The 22,121-nt window shown below is 47.1% G+C and overlaps 1 pseudogene; it reads left to right on the forward strand.

The window, feature by feature from the left end:
• Positions 1–18,888: 18,888 nt before the first annotated feature.
• On the forward strand, positions 18,889–21,794 carry LOC111210278 (annotated as a pseudogene).
• Positions 21,795–22,121: the final 327 nt, after the last annotated feature.

Raw genomic sequence — 22,121 nt, forward strand, 5'->3', positions numbered from 1 at the left:
CAGAAGATGGGCTCAATCTAAAGATATGGTCTTTATTCATAGCTAAACATCTGACGCGTTTGTGCATCTCTGCACTCAAAAGACTCCAAAAGACACCAAAATCTCCATTTTTTTCCAAATCGTCCATGAACCTGTAAATACTCTAAATAGAATCTATATCATAGTAAATATATATTAAAATACTTATAAACCATGGATAAAAGTGAGTAAAATTCATGGCCTATCATTCATGCGATACAGAACAAGGTTACAAAGACATGATGATGGGGTCGCACCCTGGAGGCCGTGTAACTGCATGCAGCATTAGATGTTCGATCTTCGAATATCTAATGGAGATGGTAGTTATATTTATTTTCCCGCTAGGCTCCGTTAGCCTTGGTGGTTTTCCGGGTTTAGTCTATATATATATTATAAGTATGAGTGAATGGAGGGTGTCGTTGGAGGTGATTTTTAAGATAAGATTCACATCGATGAAACTATAGGCCTTATATATGTATTTTTATTAGTTATGGAATATATTTCCACTGCATACAAATGGAGTTGATAGCTTGAGATATTATTAATATATGTTGGGGTGCGGGACTAGGCTCAGCGAGTAAAATAATTACTCATGACTCATTTGTGATGCAGGTAACCAGTAGACGGGAGACCTTACTCTAGGACGGGAAGGAACAGCATTAGCCAGCGGTAGTTTTATTATCCTTATAAAGCTGTTTGATATATCTTTGTATAAAGTTTGTTAACCGAAAACCTCGAGCTTAATTTATAACAAATTTTGTAAGATGCTACTGAATGATATATAAAGTACAGGTTCCATATGATATTAGTCCTTGTCTGGACGAACTAACTATTGGGTATTGCTTTTTCGGGTTGAAAAGCTTAGAGTGATATCTGATAGGAGCGTTGGTGTTTTTTCGTTATTTGTCTAAGGCGATCGGAAGTATCCTGAGAACCTCGGATCGACCATCGAGGAACATTAACCGTGTCATTTTCGGTCATCTACGATCGGGGGTGTCAAAGGGGGAGTGGTGAGGTAAGCCTTAAGTTCATGAAGAGCGGATTCACACTCTTCCGTCCACTGGAAATCCTTTGGGTTCTTGATGGTTCTGAAAATGGCGTGAGACTTGTCGGAGAGCCTTGAGATGAACCTGCTCAAGGCTGCCATTCTTCCTGCTAGCATTTTGACCTCTTTGATGTTCCTCGGGGAAGGAATAGAGTGAATGACCCTGATTTTCTCTGGATTGGCTTCAATGCCACGGTGGGTCACGATATATCCGAGGAATTTCCCGGAACTGACACCAAATGAGCATTTAGCTGGATTGGGCTTCATGTTGTATTTTCGGAGAGTGGAGAAGGCTTGCTGCACGTGAGATATGTGGTCTTCGGACTCTAGAGACTTGACCAGCATGTCGTCGATGTAGACCTCCATGGTCCGCCCAATCCGATCCGCGAACATCATGTTTACCAGCCTTTGGTAGGTCAACCCGACATTCTTTAAGCCATAAGGCATGACTTTGTAGCAATAGATCCCTCAGGATGTCATGAAGGATGTCCTTTCTTGGTCTTCTGAATGCATGAGTATCTGGTTATAGCCAGAGAACGCGTCCATGAAGCTCATTAGCTGGTGCCCGGCCGTGGCGTCGACCAGTTTGTCGATATGAGGTAGAGGAAAAGGGTCCTTTGGGCAGGACTTGTTGAGATATGTGAAGTCTATACAGACACGCCACTTCCCATTATTTTTCTTGACTACGACCACGTTGGCCAGCCACTCCGGATACTGCACCTTCCGAATGAATCATGCGTCGAGCAGACTTTTGACTTTGTCGTTGATGATTGCGTCCCTTTCAGCAGAAAATTTCCTTCTCTTTTGTCTGACGGGATGATGTAGGGGATCTACTTGCAGCTTATGCATGATGACCTTCTGATCAATCCCATGCATGTCTGCGTGGGACCACGCGAAGCAATCGGAGTTAGACCTGAGGAAGTCTATTAATCTCCTTCTTAATCCCTTGGTCAGATTGGAGACGACCTTGAGGTAGCGGGTCTGGTCCCCTTCGATCAACGGCACGTAGTCCATCCCTTCGACTCCGGTTCTTCGGTTTGTCGAGCCGGAGGTTTCTTCTGTAATTGATATAAGACCTTGGTCTTTCCCTTCAGAGTAGTCTGGTAGAAGGAGCGGGAGTTCTCTTGATCTCCTCTGATTGCACTTATGCCCCAGGGTGTTGGAAATTTCACCATCCGGTGAAGAGTCGAAGGGACGGCTCCCATGTCGTGAATCCAGGGCCGTCGCAGGATCATGTTGTAAGATGATTGGCAGTCAACGACGAGGAACTTTGTTGACATATTAATCCCTTTAGCGTACACTGGGAGGATGACTTCTTCGGCGGTCTGTTTGACTTCTCCGCTGAATCCTATAAGTGGAGTTATTCTCCCTGTCAGGGCGCTTTCTTCCAACCCTAGATCCTGATATGCGGCTTGGAAGATGATATTGCTGGAGCTCCCATTTTCTACCAATATCGTCTTTACTAGACAGTGAGCTACAGTGAGCGATGTGCCATGGCATTCTGATGTGGGACTAGGACCTTCTCTTTCTCCTTGGCTGTGAAGCTTATTTCGTTCGTACCCAGGAGCATGCGTTTTGGCTTGGCTGCCTCTAGGCCGTGCTTAGCGTTCCAGGTGCTCTTCTTCGCGGCCGTGTGGCTTATGCCGCTAATTTCCAAGCATCCTGATATGACATGGATTTCTTGGTCTTGTCGAGGTGGCGAGGCGTGAACAAATTCAGTGGGCTTTCCGGACGTCTCTTTGTTTTGATGGAATTTGGCCTTCTGGGAAAGGAACTCCCGGAGGTGTCCTTTCTTAAGTTGTTCGTTGACCTCGATCCTTAGTGCGACACAGTCCTCCATTTTATGATCGTGGTCGCGGTGGAAGTCACACCAAAGGCTAGGGTTCAGGAAGGAGTCGGGTGCTTTCGTCTTCTGAGGCAGTTTGACCTGTTGGCCCATCTTCCTCAGAACACTGACTAGCTCTGGCTTTGAGCTAGAGAGGTGAGAGTGTCTCGCCACGTGGTCACTGCCATCCCTTATGCCTTTTCGAGCGGTCGGTTCTGATACCTACCCCGGTTCCTGCTCCCGAAATCTTTTATTGATCATGGTGAGGGTCTCTCGTCTTTATTGTTTCGGTCCGGCCTGAGAACTTTGTGGTCTTGCTTTTCCTGCGCCTTAGCGCGACCTGCGATGTCTTCTTCCCATTTTACCTGTGCCCAGGCTCGGGATAGCACGTCTTCCATGGTCTTGCACATGTATTTGGTTAGCTGCTTTTAGAGGTCCCTGTCGGGGAGCATGCATCTTTTGAAGGTAGAGATCGCAGTATGGACATTGTTAGGGTATTTTTGGATACAAGCGATCCGTGCTCAGCTCTACGGAATGATAGGAGGAAGGAGAGATGTCGTTGAGTGTATTCTCCTGCTTTTATAGTTGATAAACCAGGAGATCCTGCTTTTAGGATACTGCCATCTGGGTACGGGCCAGTATATGTCTTTGGTGCCTTTGTAGCAGCAGAGGAGATTGGTCGTTAGGCGGGGGCCGCCTACCGAGAGTGAAGATCACAGGGTCTTCTTGATCTATGATCGATGGTTCCGACTACCAGGGTCGGTCCTTGGGTGTCTAATGATCTGTAGTTGATGGTTCCGACCACTAGGGGCGGTCCCTGAGCGTTTAGGTGTGGAACCATGGAAGATGTTTGGGTTTACGGCTGCATCCTTCAGTGGGGATTGCCTACGTACCCTTCAGTGAATGATCAAGCCGTTCGTAGTTCATGTATATGGAGGCACAGAGCCTAGATGGAGGCGCGTAGCCTAATGGAGGCATGTGGCCTAGGGAGCACGGGGCTCTAGTGGGCACATGGCCTAATTGGCACGTAGCTCTGTAGTTGGTAGGAGTCATCTGTTCTAGAGGGCACATGGCCGGAACAGATGGTAGACCTGTCGATATGCTGCAGTGAGCATGATGTGTCGAGGTGCTTCAGTGCGCATGGAGGGACCCTGCTGATGAGCTGGAGATCGTGGCCTGAGCCAGTAAGTAGAGTTGTAGACGTGCTGCAGTGAGCATATACCTTCCCCTGGTCGGTAGTGACTGCCAGAGTCAGCCTATCATAGGCGTGTCGAAGAAGAAGGTCTTCTAGGTATGGAACATTGCCTTGGCGGCTGTGGAATTGTAAGCTCTGGTCTAGGACGTCACGGACCCCTTTCTTTAGGTTTAGAGACCTATATTTATTGTGGAGGTCGTCTGTAGGTCAGTCTTGGTCGGCCAATAGAGTTAAACTCTTCCATATTCGGAAATATGGAAGGATTCCTTTATCGGAATATTTCTATTTTCTGGAGGAAGGGGGTGGTCCCTGGGACCGGACCCAGAGTACTTTCCAGCGGGGACCCAGGGCGTCTCCTAGCGGGGACCCGGGGGCCAGTGTCCTACCTGGGATCTGGAGGAATTCAATACCTGAGTATTTTTCCTACAAGGACCCCCAAACCAAGTCCGGAGGCAGGACCTTAGAAGCCGGAGGCAAGAACCCGAAGCCGGAGCGGGAACCCGGAAGCTAGAGTAATCTCTTCATGGAATATTTTTCCCCAACAGTTTGCCCCTTATTTTCGGGTTTCATGTTTGAAGGCAAGAAATAACATGGTTTTCTTCATAGGACTTCGTGAGTTGCACCGTAGTATCAAGTTCCCGTTGAGTTTGGAGTATGACGTCGGCTCGTTGCATGGGCCATCAAACTTCCTTGTCAGTAGTGCTCAGATGTACTTCCGCTCGGTGTGAAAGGATTTTTAGCCTGATTGGAGATGTATGCCCTGGGGAATGGACAAAAATCTTTGATCGCATGCAGACATGTAGTAGACATGCTTCAGTGTGCATGTGTTTGGTCTGTAGTTGTACCCTTGATTCCGATGACTTCTTCTCCTTTATGAAGATGAGACGTTGCCCCCATGGTGGGGATTGGTCAGAGTTGGCCGTAAGTTAGATGGGGAAGCCGGGAACGTCTGCATAAAGGGTGATGCTTCTTTTCATAACCCAGATACTTGTGCTGCTTCTGTGCCTATACTCGGCCTTAGTTCAGGCAGGACTTCAGTTTGCATTTCTTGAGGCTCTCTAGTTCCAAGAATCATGTGGAGGAGTGTATGGGTCAGGACCCAGGAATCTGAGAGGGAGAATCTTGGCGAGGCTAAGGATTAGGGGGATGAGAAAGTTTAATAAGACCCGGAGGCCGAAATCGAGGATCCTCATGCTTGATTCTGCTGGCCTTGCTTGCACCTCTTGGGCTTGTAAAAGCTGTAATGGACTTTCATTCAGGTCTTCGTGTCGGTATCATTATTGCGTTTAGCACACTTGATGCTCCTTGAGGTTTTGATGCTGTAGCTGTAGCTTCTTGCCTTGTCTCGGGATTGTACCTTGACTTTTGACAGGGGGGACGTTCGGTATGTTCGTCTTACTGCCTGGAGATAACCTAGTTGATTCTTGGTGCCGGAGTAGATCTCTTGGACATGTTGTTTGCGGCAAGCAGTAGTTTCCATGCCGAATAAAGAAGGTGGAAACATTGGTTGAACTCCGCCCTTGATTCTTGGCCACTCTCAACTATGTAACATTGCAATCTGCCCAAGGAGGTAGGCCACAATCGATGCTGAGATGACCTGGCGTCGTGCTTTCATGGAACCCGGAGGACCCTGGGAATGCTCTTCCAAAATCTGAAAGTTTAGAGATACATCCTTCTGAAACTCATGGCTCGTGGATGCGATTCTTCATAAATTGGAGGTTGTATGGACTTTCGTCCAGGAACCCGGAGGCTGAATGGACTTTAGTCCCGAAACCCGAAGGCTGGATGGACTTTCGTCCAGGAACCCGGAGGCTGGAAGGACTACCGTCCTGGAACCCGGAGGCTGGATAGACTTTTGTCCAGGAACCCGAAGGCTGGAAGGACTATCGTCCTGGAACCCGTAGGCTGGATGGATTATCATCCTGGAACCCGGAGGCGGGTTGGATTAACGTCCTGGAACCCGGTGGCTGGATGAACTATCGTCCTGGAACCCGGAGGCTGGTTGGACTATCGTCCTGGAACCCGGAGGCTGGATGGACTATCGTCCTGAAACCCGGAGGCTGGATGAACTTTTGTCCAGGAACCCGATGGTTGTGTGGACCTTCAAAGGGACCTTCTCGTATATTTTTATGACTCGAAGTCGCCTCCATCGGGTAGACCTTCGTTGATTGCTAGGTAGGCTTTTTGGAGAAGTGCTTTCCTTTATCATATCCTGGGAGCGTCTTCCAATGCGTTTTCCAGTTACAATTAGGGAGACTTAAAGATAGAACCATATGTGTTAGGTTCGTGAACTTTGGAAGATATGGATGCATCACATTCCACCTTCCGTAGATACGTTACTCGTGAATTTTTCCCAAGAGATAGCAGGTCTCTCTTATGGACCAGGAAATTCAATGGCTGGATCCTGAGATCGAACGGAACCGTGGAATTGCTTCATAACCCAGGTCTTCGTGTCGGTATCATTATTGTGTTTAGCACACTTGATGCTCCTTGAGGTTTTGATGCTGTAGCTGTAGCTTCTTGCCTTGTCTCGGGATTGTACCTTGACTTTTGACAGGGGGGACGTTCGGTATGTTCGTCTTACTGCCTGGAGATAACCTAGTTGATTCTTGGTGCCGGAGTAGATCTCTTGGACATGTTGTTTGCGGCAAGCAGTAGTTTCCATGCCGAATAAAGAAGGTGGAAACATTGGTTGAACTCCGCCCTTGATTCTTGGCCACTCTCAACTATGTAACATTGCAATCTGCCCAAGGAGGTAGGCCACAATCGATGCTGGGATGACCTGGCGTCGTGCTTTCATGGAACCCGGAGGACCCTGGGAATGCTCTTCCAAAATCTGAAAGTTTAGAGATACATCCTTCTGAAACTCATGGCTCGTGGATGCGATTCTTCATAAATTGGAGGTTGTATGGACTTTCGTCCAGGAACCCGGAGGCTGAATGGACTTTAGTCCCGAAACCCGAAGGCTGGATGGACTTTCGTCCAGGAACCCGGAGGCTGGAAGGACTACCGTCCTGGAACCCGGAGGCTGGATAGACTTTTGTCCAGGAACCCGAAGGCTGGAAGGACTATCGTCCTGGAACCCGTAGGCTGGATGGATTATCATCCTGGAACCCGGAGACGGGTTGGATTAACGTCCTGGAACCCGGTGGCTGGATGAACTATCGTCCTGGAACCCGGAGGCTGGTTGGACTATCGTCCTGGAACCCGGAGGCTGGATGGACTATCGTCCTGAAACCCGGAGGCTGGATGAACTTTTGTCCAGGAACCCGATGGTTGTGTGGACCTTCAAAGGGACCTTCTCGTATATTTTTATGACTCGAAGTCGCCTCCATCGGGTAGACCTTCGTTGATTGCTAGGTAGGCTTTTTGGAGAAGTGCTTTCCTTTATCATATCCTGGGAGCGTCTTCCAATGCGTTTTCCAGTTACAATTAGGGAGACTTAAATATAGAACCATATGTGTTAGGTTCGTGAACTTTGGAAGATATGGATGCATCACATTCCACCTTCCGTAGATACGTTACTCGTGAATTTTTCCCAAGAGATAGCAGGTCTCTCTTATGGACCAGGAAATTCAATGGCTGGATCCTGAGATCGAACGGAACCGTGGAATTGCTTCATAACCCGAAGACGTTGTTGGGACCCAGAGGTGTAGCGGGGATCCGAAGGTCATTTCTGGAGCCCTGTGGCTGCCCTAGACCCGGAGGTCGCATTTTAGAACCTGCAAGAAAAACTTTGAACCCGGAGGTTGATAATAGATTTGGAATCCGAAGGTTGAGTAAGGACCCGGAGGTTCCTTCAGACCCTAAAGTCATATTTAGGATCCAGAGGTCGTTTTGAACCCAGAGGTTTCTTTGAACCCGGAGGTCGTTTTGAACCGGAAGGTTTCTTTTTGACCCAGAGGTCGTTTTGAACAAAGAGGTTGCTCTAGACCTGGAGGTTTCTTTTGGACCCAAAGGTCGTTATGAACCCGGAGCTTTCTTTTGGACCCGGAGGTTGTTTTTAACCCAGACGTTGCTCTAGACCCGGAAGTCGTTTTGAACCCAGAGGTTTCTTTTGGACCCGGAGGTCGTTTTGAACCCGGAGGTTTCTTTTGGACCCGAAGGTCGTTTTGAACCCGGAGGTTGCTCTAGACCCGGAGGTCGTTTTGAACCCATAGGTTTCTTTTGGACCCGGAGGTCATTTTGAACCCGGAGGTCGTTTTGAACCCGGGGTTATATAAGAGCCTGGAGGTTTACCTTTTCCAGGCCCTGAGATCTTTTCAGGACCCGGAGACCGCTTGGGGACCCGAAGGTTTTTAATAACCCGGGGGTTCTGATCTAATAACCCTAATGTTATCTTCAGACCCGAAGTTTGTAAGAACCCGGAATATTTGGTTTTCATAGGGACCGTACTCCGCCTTCCTAGGCAAGACTACTACCGGTACCTGTTCGGATTTTGCATTCTGCCGCTCGGAAGCTGGCCACTATCGAGTTCCTATGCTGTATTCTACTTTTGCAGGAAGTCACTAACAGGCTTAGAGGGTGCCGGTATGGGTGTAAGGTCCCAAGTGCCAAGCTTCGCTGCTTTCCACGTCTGGAGAAGCAGGATTTTGATTGCTCTCTGTATTTCACAGTACTTTTGCAATAAATATACCAGGTGTTCCCTGTATTGTGTAGCTCGTAGCGTTTTAATACAAGTACTTTTCACATTGGTACTCTAGGGACACCGATGCGCCTTAGGCTGCACATGGGTTTTAGGTAGTTTTGACAGCATACTCAGGCTCGCGCTGACCCATTCCTGCTTTATGTCTCATACCCATTGTCACTCCCTGTACAAACTCTGAGTTTAAATACAGCACTTTGCGTTTGTACTTATGCCTCCTGCATGGTTGCAGGAATTGGCATGTTTCGTACGATGCTCCCTGCGTAAGAATAAGCGTGTAATCTCCTCAGGCAGTACTTTGCATTATATGGAATATGCTCCCTGCCTGAGAGTAAGCGTGTATGCTCCTCAGGCAGTACTTTGCATTATAAGTGTTTCGTATCCCGCATGGGAGTAGACTCTTTAGCAGGAGTACTATATTTGACCGCATACTGTGACTTGTGCTAGGCCATTCCTGCGATTGTCAAATATTTTCCATGTGTCATATGTGTGGGTTTTCCACTTATGCGCAAGATCATAGGATCTAGTTATCCCTTTTATAGATGCAGGGGTCGGAGCCAGAGCTTCTCTCAACAGGAATCTGGAGGCCGGTGTCCTGTCCGAGGCCTGGATGATATTTCCCAACCAGTTTACCCCTTATTTCTCGATTTCGTCCTCGAACTCGGGGAATAACCTGTGCACTCAAGTCAACCGGAGTTGCTCATTCTCAGCAGGCTTCCCCTGGGCAGGACATCGCTCTAGTAATCCTTCTTTCCAAGGTTCTTCTTACGTCTGGACCGTGTTCGAACCTGGGGGAGAACAAATTTCTCGGGGATAGACCGGGGTCTAGTAGATGTTTCCAGGTTCTAGACTTGCTTGGAGATGACCTGGCGAGATTCAGGACCTTAGTTGCATTCCATTGGATGTCAAGAGTTATTCATGGGGCTCGTGGCCTGAAGTATTTCTCTCTGCTTGGTGCAAGACCTGATGGAGAAACATTCGATGCTTCAGTGGGCATCAACATCGGCTTATCAGTGGCAGGTCCCTTCGGCTTCGCGTGAACAGGACGTCGCTCTGAAATCTCCTTTTCTGGGTTCTTCTTAGTCATGGGCCGTGTTTGAACCTGGAGGAGAGTCGATTTCCCCGAGATAGACAAGGGTCTAATGGATATTTCCAGGCTTGTGCCTGGTTCAGGATCCTGGCCTTGCATGTCGATGGATGGCAAAACTCGGACGTTTGGCTGGTGAAGATCACTTGTATCTGCTGAAATCTGCTGTAGGTGATCTGTTGCCCTGCTCTGGAGCAGGAATTCTTGATCTCGGATTCGCATTGCAGTGATAAGCGAGATCTGTCTTCCAGGCGCAGGACCTCGGTGGCACATAGCCACATATTTCCTGGATCGGAATGACACATGACCGGGGCAAGAAAACAAATTATTTATTTACTTCTTGCTTATGTGCCCCATGATTGGATATAAGCCGGAGAATGATCTTCTGAAGAACATACACCCTGACTCTAGGATGGAGAAGTTCTGTTCTAGGTAGTAGTCGAGTGAAGACCGCGATTTTTCTCATTCCTTCTTCAGGAGGAACGAGACCCTTTGTTGAGGCGTGGAGGCCAATTATTTGTCGTACTACCCTGAGGTATCGACGTACATCATGTAGGAACTCGTAGTCCCTGATGATTCTTCTCTGGAATCTAAGGCTCTCAAGGGCTTCATGTGCTGGTCCTATTGGACCTGTAGATTTCTCCTTGGGAACCTAGAGGTTTCGAGGAATTAGTGCCCTGACACGGGAGGATCTTTAGATATTGCACCCAAAGATGAACATTTGTTTTGCTGTCTCGAAGCCAGAGTCTTTATTGATTTAAAACAACATCGCACTCTGTCCTCCGGAGATGGACCACTCTCCATGTCGATTGGATGTGGGCTTTTGTCGAGATTGCGCCTGTTGCTTCAGCGGACCCGTTCGAAATGCCTTCAAGATCTATACAGCTTCGTGGTAATAGAAATTTTGTGGGACGCGTGTTCCTGAAGATTATCGGGAGTATCGTCCTAAAGCCCAGATTTTCTTAAACGTAACCTCGTTAAATATGGAGGTCGTGGAATTCACCCTCTTGGAGCCCGAAAGTTCTGGCATATATCCTACTAAAACCCGGAGGCGGTAGGATTAATCCTCTTCAAATCCGGCGGTTATAGGGGAAGCAACAATACTTTTTCGTCCTTGAACTTGGATAGCAGGGGCTGACACGATCTTAGACGGCCCGAGTCGAAATTGACCTGGAGGCAGGAATGGACCAGTTTTGGAGCCGGACCCGTTGTTTGGATAGCAGGTGTTGAACCGGCTAAGAATGCTTCTTCACATGTATTATCGTCTTCTACTGCATACTAGGACGTAGTTAATCCATTCTACTGTTGATCTTCCATACATATTACTTCGCTCCTATTCCTTGGATCTCCTCCTCTTGTAGATGTCGTTTAATGACTCGTTCTACCTGCTCTCTGCCCCCGCTTGGGTGAGCCACTCTCAGCGTTTCACGATGTCATTTAATGATGCGTCCAAAGTCATATAGGGATAATAGATTTGGAATCCAAAGGTTGAGTAAGGACCCAGAGGTTCCTTCAGACCCTAAAGTCATATTTAGGATCCAGAGGTCGTTTTGAACCCAGAGGTTTCTCTGGACCCGGAGGTCGTTTTTAACTGGAAGGTTTCTTTTGGACCCAGAGGTCGTTTTGAACAAAGAGGTTGCTCTAGACCTGGAGGTTTCTTTTGGACCCGAAGGTCGTTTTGAACCCGGAGCTTTCTTTTGGACCCGGAGGTTGTTTTTAACCCAGACGTTGCTCTAGACCGGGAAGTCGTTTTGAACCCAGAGGTTTCTTTTGGACCCGGAGGTCGTTTTGAACCCGGAGGTTTCTTTTGGACCCGAAGGTCGTTTTGAACCCGGAGGTTGCTCTAGACCCGGAGGTCGTTTTGAACCCATAGGTTTCTTTTGGACCCGGAGGTCATTTTGAACCCGGAGGTCGTTTTGAACCCGGGGTTATATAAGAGCCTGGAGGTTTACCTTTTCCAGGCCCTGAGATCTTTTCAGGACCCGGAGACCGCTTGGGGACCCGAAAGTTTTTAATAACCCGGGGGTTCTGATCTAATAACCCAGATGTTATCTTTAGACCCGAAGTTTGTAAGAACCCGGAATATTTGGTTTTCATAGGGACCGTACTCCGCCTTCCTAGGCAAGACTACTACCGGTACCTGTTTGGATTTTGCATTCTGCCGCTCGGAAGCTGGCCACTATCGAGTTCCTATGTTGTATTCTACTTTTGCAGGAAGTCACTAACAGGCTTAGAGGGTGCCGGTATGGGTGTAAGGTCCCAAGTGCCAAGCTTCGCTGCTTTCCACGTCTGGAGAAGCAGGATTTTGATTGCTCTCTGTATTTCACAGTACTTTTGCAATAAATATACCAGGTGTTCCCTGTATTGTGTAGCTCGTAGCGTTTTAATACAAGTACTTTTCACATTGGTACTCTAGGGACACCGATGCGCCTTAGGCTGCACATGGGTTTTAGGTAGTTTTGACAGCATACTCAGGCTCGCGCTGACCCATTCCTGCTTTATGTCTCATACCCATTGTCACTCCCTGTACAAACTCTGAGTTTAAATACAGCACTTTGCGTTTGTACTTATGCCTCCTGCATGGTTGCAGGAATTGGCATGTTTCGTACGATGCTCCCTGCGTAAGAATAAGCGTGTAATCTCCTCAGGCAGTACTTTGCATTATATGGAATATGCTCCCTGCCTGAGAGTAAGCGTGTATGCTCCTCAGGCAGTACTTTGCATTATAAGTGTTTCGTATCCCGCATGGGAGTAGACTCTTTAGCAGGAGTACTATATTTGACCGCATACTATGACTTGTGCTAGGCCATTCCTGCGATTGTCAAATATTTTCCATGCGTCATATGTGTGGGTTTTCCACTTATGCGCAAGATCATAGGATCTAGTTATCCCTTTTATAGATGCAGGGGTCGGAGCCAGAGCTTCTCTCAACAGGAATCTGGAGGCCGGTGTCCTGTCCGAGGCCTGGATGATATTTCCCAACCAGTTTACCCCTTATTTCCCGATTTCGTCCTCAAACTCGGGGAATAACCTGCGCACTCAAGTCAACCGGAGTTGCTCATTCTCAGCAGGCTTCCCCTGGGCAGGACATCGCTCTAGTAATCCTGCTTTCCAAGGTTCTTCTTACGTCTGGACCGTGTTCGAACCTGGGGGAGAACAAATTTCTCGGGGATAGACCGGGGTCTAGTAGATGTTTCCAGGTTCTAGACTTGCTTGGAGATGACCTGGCGAGATTCAGGACCTTAGTTGCATTCCATTGGATGTCAAGAGTTATTCATGGGGCTCGTGGCCTGAAGTATTTCTCTCTGCTTGGTGCAAGACCTGATGGAGAAACATTCGATGCTTCAGTGGGCATCAACATCGGCTTATCAGTGGCAGGTCCCTTCGGCTTCGCGTGAACAGGACGTCGCTCTGAAATCTCCTTTTCTGGGTTCTTCTTAGTCATGGGCCGTGTTTGAACCTGGAGGAGAGTCGATTTCCCCGAGATAGACAAGGGTCTAATGGATATTTCCAGGCTTGTGCCTGGTTCAGGATCCTGGCCTTGCATGTCGATGGATGGCAAAACTCGTACGTTTGGCTGGTGAAGATCACTTGTATCTGCTGAAATCTGCTGTAGGTGATCTGTTGCCCTGCTCTGGAGCAGGAATTCTTGATCCCGGATTCGCATTGCAGTGATAAGCGAGATCTGTCTTCCAGGCGCAGGACCTCGGTGGCACATAGCCACATATTTCCTGGATCGGAATGACACATGACCGGGGCAAGAAAACAAATTATTTATTTACTTCTTGCTTATGTGCCCCATGATTGGATATAGGCCGGAGAATGATCTTCTGAAGAACATACACCCTGACTCTAGGATGGAGAAGTTCTGTTCTAGGTAGTAGTCGAGTGAAGACCGCGATTTTTCTCATTCCTTCTTCAGGAGGAACGAGACCCTTTGTTGAGGCGTGGAGGCCAATTATTTGTCGTACTACCCTGAGGTATCGACGTACATCATGTAGGAACTCGTAGTCCCTGATGATTCTTCTCTGGAATCTAAGGCTCTCAAGGGCTTCATGTGCTGGTCCTATTGGACCTGTAGATTTCTCCTTGGGAACCTAGAGGTTTCGAGGAATTAGTGCCTTGACACGGGAGGATCTTTAGATATTTCACCCAAAGATGAACATTTGTTGTGCTGTCTCGAAGCCATAGTCTTTATTGATTTAAAACAACATCGCACTCTGTCCTCCGGAGATGGACCACTGTCCATGTCGATTGGATGTGGGCTTTTGTCGAGATTGCGCCCGTTGCTTCAGCAGACCCGTTCGAAATGCCTTCAAGATCTATACAGCTTCGTGGTAATAGAAATTTTGTGGGACGCGTGTTCCTGAAGATTATCGGGAGTATCGTCCTAAAGCCCAGATTTTCTTAAACGTAACCTCGTTAAATATGGAGGTCGTGGAATTCACCCTCTTGGAGCCCGAAAGTTCTGGCATATATCCTACTAAAACCCGGAGGCGGTAGGATTAATCCTCTTCAAATCCGGCGGTTATAGGGGAAGCAACAATACTTTTTCGTCCTTGAACTTGGATAGCAGGGGCTGACACGATCTTAGACGGCCCGAGTCGAAATTGACCTGGAGGCAGGAATGGACCGGTTTTGGAGCCGGACCCGTTGTTTGGATAGCAGGTGTTGAACCGGCTAAGAATTCTTCTTCGCATGTATTATCGTCTTCTACTGCATACTAGGACGTAGTTAATCCATTCTACTGTTGATCTTCCATACATATTACTTCGCTCCTATTCCTTGGATCTCCTCCTCTTGTAGATGTCGTTTAATGACTCGTTCTACCTGCTCTCTGCCCCCGCTTGGGTGAGCCACTCTCAGCGTTTCACGATGTCATTTAATGATGCATCCAAGCTCTTCTCTTCCCCCACTTGGGCGAGCCACTCCCAGCGTTTACTTGACGTCATTCGATGACTTGTCACCTCTTCTTGAATCTCCTTTGCCATGGGATGTTGATGGGATTTGTTGATTCGTGTTGCCCCTTGGGTTAACGCTTAGCTCATTTGCCCGTGCTTTCCTCGTGGTCGGTCTTCTTCAGCGGTATATCAGGGTACATTGCCAGGAAAAGCGGTATTAAGGTGGTCGGAAGCTGGGATCCGGAACCTGGAAGCTGGAACCCGGAACCTTGAGGTTTGGCTTTTTCTTTTGGATGAATAGTAGAGGGAACATGTGTTCTCCAGCTCCTTTTTCTCCCATTTGCTCCAAATGAGTAGATGATATGAAGACCAGCACTCCTTGATGTAGTAATAGCATTTTCCCTGGCTCTTTTTCAGGAGGCGGATCAGCAGTGTTCCCGGCGTTTGGGCAAGGTTTCTTTCGCGGAACAACTCCAGTGGAATTTGAAAAGTACGCTAAGGCGTTGTATCCCCCTAGCTATCAGACTTATCTAGGATTTCACTATCACTTAGATTCTAGAACCTAAAGAAAAAGGTGGTTTTCCAGTTACCTCTTAGTGGTTGTTTGGTATGCCTGCAGTATTTCCAGGAACTCCTTTTCTGGCTCCTCCAGCTTTCGGAATTCGTCAAAATGGTAACCCCACCGGAAGATGTTGTGTCCTGCTTCAGGTCTTATCTTTCTCATATGTGGCGTAGTTGTAAGCTTGGAAGGATTGATGGTGACCAGGGCTTGCTGGATTGATGCCAGTTGGTTACCCGCTGATTTGAAGTCAGTGATGACTGTTCGCGTTGGTCCCAAAGTTTGTAGAGGCTTGACATATAGTTAAGACCCGAAACCAGCAGGAACCAAAGATTGTAAAGGTCGGCTTTGGGGCTGAGACCCGGAACCAGCAGGAACTAACATGGACTCGTAGGTAATTCATGCATTGAATCTTGCTACTGATGTTAGCATGGTGCTATCCTCCCATGGGGAGGTATTTCCAGCCGTTCGGACCATGGATCTGGTGAGAAGAAGTTGTTTCTTGCCCCCAGGTGGCTGGGGTTGAGAGATTTTTGAGAGGATACACATAATGTTCCTCCTACCTATCACGTCGTCATGTAGTATATGACTGCCCCTCCTTCTAGCCCCAAACTGTTAGGGTATTTTTGTGTACAAACGATCCGTGCTCAGCTCTACATAATGATAGGTGGAAGGAGACATGTTGTTGAATGTATTCTCCTGCTTTGATAGTTGATAAACCCGGAGATCCTGCTTTTAGGATACTGCCATCTTGGTACGGGCCAGTATATGTCGTTGGTGCCTTTGTAGCAGCAGAGGAAATTGGTCATTAGGCGGGGGCCGCCTACCAAGAGTGAAGATCGCAGGGTCTTCTTGATCTATGATCGATGGTTCCGACTACCAGGGTCAGTGAAGAAACCCATAAAAAAAAAAAAAGAGAATGGTCGAGTCGCGGACGATCAGATTGTTCTTGTCTGAACCATGAGTCAAGTATGCCACTATACAATGGTTAGACAATGTAGTAGATTGATCCAAAGGATGCTTGAAGCTTGACACTTTTGGAAGAACAACGGGAAGACCCGAAATTGGGCGAAAAACCCTAATTTCGGTATTATGGAATTTTTCGAAGGACCCGGAAGCTCGGGAAATATTTTCCCTCAATATCAAAGTCCAAGTGGAGTTTATTAAAAATAATCAGAGCATCAGAACGGGAGTAGAAAAATATTTGAGATTGATCGCGGGACGAAAATTCACCGGAAGGGTCGAAATCAGACGAATGGACCGAGAAGCTCGAGGTGGCTTGATGTATATGTGTTCAGGACGTGGTGCCAGGCTCTTGAGAGTGTTTGTGTCAAGGGTAGAATTAGGTGCTGCAATACATGTAACCTGTACATGCAAGAAGACATGTGGAGCACGAGGTGGATCGGCCAAGCACGAGGTGTCGCGATGCATGCGACCAAGCCATGCGGCCAGACATGTGGAGTACGTGGTGTCTCCTTGCATGGAGCCAGGCCATGCATCCAGACAGGTAGAGGGCGTGGTGTCACCTTGCATGTGAGCAAGCCATACTGAAAGACAAGTGGAGCACGAGGTGCCGCTGCGCATGCGTCCGGAGCAATGCGAAGCGACACACGGGCTTCCGCACGGCTTGTTTCTGATTGGTTGCTGATTCCTATAAATAGCCCACGACCCCCTCTCATTTCAACACATCCAGAACACTTCAAAGTCAGTTTAAAACGTGAGAAAGAAAGCAAATAATGAAAGATCGAGTTTTGATAGTTTTCGAGCGATTTAGGCAGTTTTCGAGAACAGTTACTCTACCGATTTTGAGTTAGCACCTGGAGAAGGTTCTGTTCAAGTGAAAAAAGATCAGATCTAGTGGATACCAGTTGAATATGAGTCTAGACGTGAGTCTACTTGAGAAGGTCGAGAAAGGGTTCGGATCGCAGAAGTCGGGTTTGGGGTCAAGGCCACGGTCAACCAAAAATAGTGAGTTATAATCAATTGATTGCTGAGTTGTTTTCATGCAGGATCCCATTACTTGGAAGTTGGATCATGGCAGGAGGCCGGGTCTAACTGAGTAACGGTTTAACTAGTTAATAATTGAGGTTATGTTGAGTGAGTTGATGGCATGCTTGTTATTGCTTGAGAACCGTAGTAGCATGCTAATGGTTAGGTTGATTGGTTAGTTAGCGAATGCGAAATGCTTAGATGATATCGCTAAGTTGTGGATAGTTAGGTATTCTGGAATTAGTCTTTATGATAGATTCTGGAATATGATTGATTGTTTTAATTTGCGATTAATACTAGGAACCTTGTGTTATTTTACCGGGTTTAGTATTAGTCATATATTTGCCATATAGCATTTGTGTAACCCACGATGCTAGGCATTTTGAGATGGAATGTGTTGATTGTGTGGAGATTAATACTAGGAACCTTGTGTTATTTTTACCGGGTTTAGTATTAATCATATATTGGCCGACAGCATTTGTGTAACCCACAATGCTAGGCATATTGGGGTGAGTTAGTGTTCCTTCAGACCTCTTACCCGGAGGGTTCAAGGAAACCCCTTTTCGCTGGATCGGGAAGACTCAGATAGACGGGTTCATGGCCATGGCTGAGTCATTACACGATGGTGCAATGTGGCAGTGACCCGAAGGATTGTGGGCTGTCGCGCGGTGACCCGAAGGATAGTGGGCCGCGGTTGGTTGAAAGTTCCTTCTTCTGGCCTTTGTGGTAGGGAGATAGGATATTGCCGATAGTGAAGGAGGAACCAAACGTCACCAGGGCCCGAGTTAACTATATATATTATACCGTGCTTTGGGTTGTTAAACCCTGGTTTAGGTCGACGTTGAGTTTGGTGATGAGCTAGTAATTAGGATAATTCTAGTTATCTTGCTATCGTTTACCGCTGCGTATTTTGAATATTGCTTATTGTAATTCAATTGTTTGGGGTGGGATAGCGAGGGGTTTTATTTGTTACTCCGGGATTGTAACTCGCTGAGTAATGCTAGATTACTCACTCCTCACTCGTTGTTGTTTTCAGGTGACCAGTAGTGAGCTCGTAGAGGTCGCGGGAGGCTAGGCTGGCGGGTGTAGATTTGCATCTTTTTGGTTAAAGCGTTTCAGACTATAAGTATGTACTTTGGCTTTCTTGGCATGCCACCGCTTGTATAATATTTTGTGTGTTGTGAACCATATGAAATAAATATAGAAAATGTTTTGTGCAAATGCCTTGTTGTTTCTGATATTAGTTTGTCCGAACTAACACAACGTCAGATTGGGGTACGGGTTGAGAAGCCTTAGGCTTTGATCTGGCGGGACGTGTTAGTGGGTGGACTGGTCTAGTCACGAATTGCACCCTTTGTGACCTTGGTCGGATCGCCCATTAACCCGTCATGTAGCGCTCCCGAACATTGGTAGACGGTCGGCCCTTCGGTCATGTTCTTGTTTGATTGTTGGCTGGTGGTTCGACCTATGCCTAAAACGGTTCGGGGGTGTTACAGAGGTGGTATCAGAGCATGGTTTCGTCCATGCGTGACACAAGTGCTTTTTAACGATTTTATCGAGTCAAATAAGTCACAAAAAGATGTTTAGGAAACCAGCCGCTTCCCGTAGTAGGTTTAATAGGAATATGACTTACCCTTTTGATTGTGTGCAGATGGCTAATCGCGGGACAGGTGATGATGGACGAGGTCGGATATGGGGAGAGGGTATGGATTGGACAGGCGGAAGACTGGATTACAGATCTGAACATGAGGATGGAAATGGCATTAGTGAGATGTTTGGACATGATAGGAGCCCTCTGCAGAGTACAAGATCTTTTCATGTGTACGGTAACAGGACTAGAGTGAGGGAAGACAGTTTGGCGAGTATTGGCCCAAGTCGTAATTCGGACAGGAGACATAAACATGATCAATCTGCTCAATCAAACCCAAGGCCAGATCAGAAACGTGCCACCGAACGACCACAAGATCAAGGAGCGGAAAACACCCTGAAGCTTTTACATGATGTGATGACCGAGGCACTTGGTAACCAAGGCAGGCGTACTCAACCCCCTGTAGTTTCCAAGCTATTATCTACCATGAAGAACATCGGATCCTACAAGTTCAAGGGAGGATCAGATCCTATTGAAGCCGACAAGTGGATTACTATGATGGAGAAGAATTTTGAAGCCATGGAGTGCCCGGAGGGGTACAAGAAGAAGACCGCTGTGTACTATCTGGAAGGAGACGCAACGGGCTGGTGGGACAACATAGAGAGGCAGCGTGGACATACCATCACATCATGGGAATCGTTCAAGGGGGAGTTTGAGAGGAAGTACTTTCCTCCAAAAGCGAAGCATCGATTGGAGAGTCAGTTTATGAACCTTGTTCAAGGAGATAGGCCGGTAAGGAGTTATGAGTTGGAGTTCATAAGGTTTAGACGACATGTCTTTTATGGGCGCGAAGATGAAACAACTATGATCCGTAACTTTATGTACGGATTGAAGCCGGAGCTTAGAAGTCGTTTAGCTGGAAGTAACTTTAGCAGCTTATCAGGGTTGGTGGAAAAAGCTGCTAATGTTGAGACTGTGTTAGAGGCGGAAAGGAAGACTATACAACATTCTGGTGGACATACAAAGTTTAGCCAACGAGAAAGACCAAAATTCAACAAGGGTCCAAGATCGCACAAAGGCAAAGGGGGAAGATTCGGAGGCCTAACCAATTATCGTAGTAACACTGGGGTATGTTACACATGTGATTAGCCGGGACATATTTCAAGGTTTTGTCCCAAAAACCAGCGGAATAACCAACGGAGTAACCAGCAGAGTTATTCATCGATCAGGATGGAAGATGTCACTTGTTTCTCTTGCGGTATGAAGGGCCATTATGCATCGTCATGTCCAAACAAGCCAATCCCTGCGACCCCTCTCGTGATCCGAGCTCCTCCTACCCGTCTAGCAATTGAGCCAGCACCAAAGAAGCAAAACCTAGAAGGTAGGGTTTATGCCTTAGGTGTAGAAAACCCAGACAATGCAGGACCGTCAAACGGTCCCATCACAGGTATTGTGGGTTCTTAAGCTCCTCTTTTTAGTGTATGGAATTTAGTTGTTGGAATCTAGTTAGTATGCTGGTTAAGTATAGATTGCTTGATCGCTAGGTTGCGCGTTTAGAAATTTTGGATTACGATTGATGGTTTTACGAATTTTGATTAGTATGTTTGAGATATTGTTGATTGGGTTACTGTGGCAGGAACCATACATGTTGCTGGTAAACCCACACATGTATTGTTCGACTCGGGGGCAACACATAGTTTTGTGACCCCTGAAGTAGCTGCCCAGTTTTGGGATTGTTTTGTGGTTGACAGGGTAAACGTGGCCATCTTGACCCCCGCAGACCGAACCCTTCGAGCAGATAAGTGTATCAAGAATGTTCCATTGATCATTCAAGGCAAAGAGTTTGTGGCAGATTTGTTATTCGTGCCTTTGGAAAGGTACGAGGTAATCCTTGGAATGGATTGGTTATCGAGCTATGGAATTCAGATTGACTGTGGAAAGGGAAGGTTGTTGTTCGGCAGAGGTAAACGACCAGAGATGGTATACTATGGAATCAGTCCTAGTATGACCGTGTCTTTGGTAGCAGCAATGAGAGTACAAGATTTGTTTCAAGATGGGGAAGTGTATTTGGTAACTTTACGGTTAGTGGAGGAGCCACTAATGATGAAGTTAAGGTCGAAGACATAGAAGTGGTCCAGGAGTTTGAGGATATCTTTACACCACTAAAGGAATTATCTCCACCTCAGAGTAATCCCTTTACCATTACTTTGGACCCTGAAGCAAAACCTATAGCTAAGGCACCATATCGGATGGCACCTGCGGAGTTGGCTGAACTAAAGAAGCAATTGGAAGATCTATTGGAAAAGGGATTCATCCGGTCGAGCTCTTCACCTTGGGGAGCTCCTGTGCTATTTGTGAAGAAGAAGGACGGAAGCTTGAGGCTGTGTATCGATTATCGTGGTATCAACAACATCACGATAAAAGATAAGTATCCTCTTGCGAGGATAGACGAGTTGTTAGACCAACTAAAGGGAACTAGTTGGTTTTTGAAGATTGATTTGGCATCAGGGTATCACCAAATTCCTATTGCCAAGTCAGACATTATGAAGACGGCGTTTCAGACGAGGTATGGGCAATATGAGTTTGTAGTTATGCCCTTTGGTTTCACAAACGCACCTGCGGCTTTCATGCGTTTGATGAATGAATTGTTTCACGACTACCTCGATAAGTTCGTGATCATTTTCATTGATGACATCCGGGTGTACTCGAGAAGTAAGTGGCAGTAAAAAGAGCATCTGAGATTGGTTATGGAGAGGTTACGAGATCAGAAGCTATTTGCCAAGTTCAGCAAGTGCATGTTTTGGAAGAGAGATATAGGATTCCTGGGTCACATAGTATCAGGAGAGGGCGTGGCTGCTGATCCAGAAAAGGTCCAAGCCATACGGATAACTACGGCACATGACTTGGAGTTAGCGGCAGTGGTGTTCGCTGTGCGAATTTAGAGATCGTACTTGTACAGAGAAGAAGTGGAGGTATACACGGACCATCAAAGTCTTAAATACCTCTTCACTCAGCCAGATCTCAACCTGCGCCAGCGTAGTTGGATGGAGTTTGTGACAGACTATGACTTAAGGATTCTCTACCATCCTGGTAAAGCAAATGTTGTTGCGGACGCCTTAAGTCGAAGAAAGTTGGACGCAGATTTAGAGAAAGAAGTGGAGCTGTTGAACGAAGAGTTGAAACAAGTGAAGTTGGTCATTTTGGAAGGGCAAGCGAGCGAGCCATTGGGACTTCAAGCAGTGAACCAGGCCAGCTTGATTCAGAGAATT

This window comes from Brassica napus, chromosome C3 (genome assembly GCF_020379485.1).
Source record: "Brassica napus cultivar Da-Ae chromosome C3, Da-Ae, whole genome shotgun sequence".
Lineage (NCBI taxonomy): Eukaryota > Viridiplantae > Streptophyta > Magnoliopsida > Brassicales > Brassicaceae > Brassica > Brassica napus.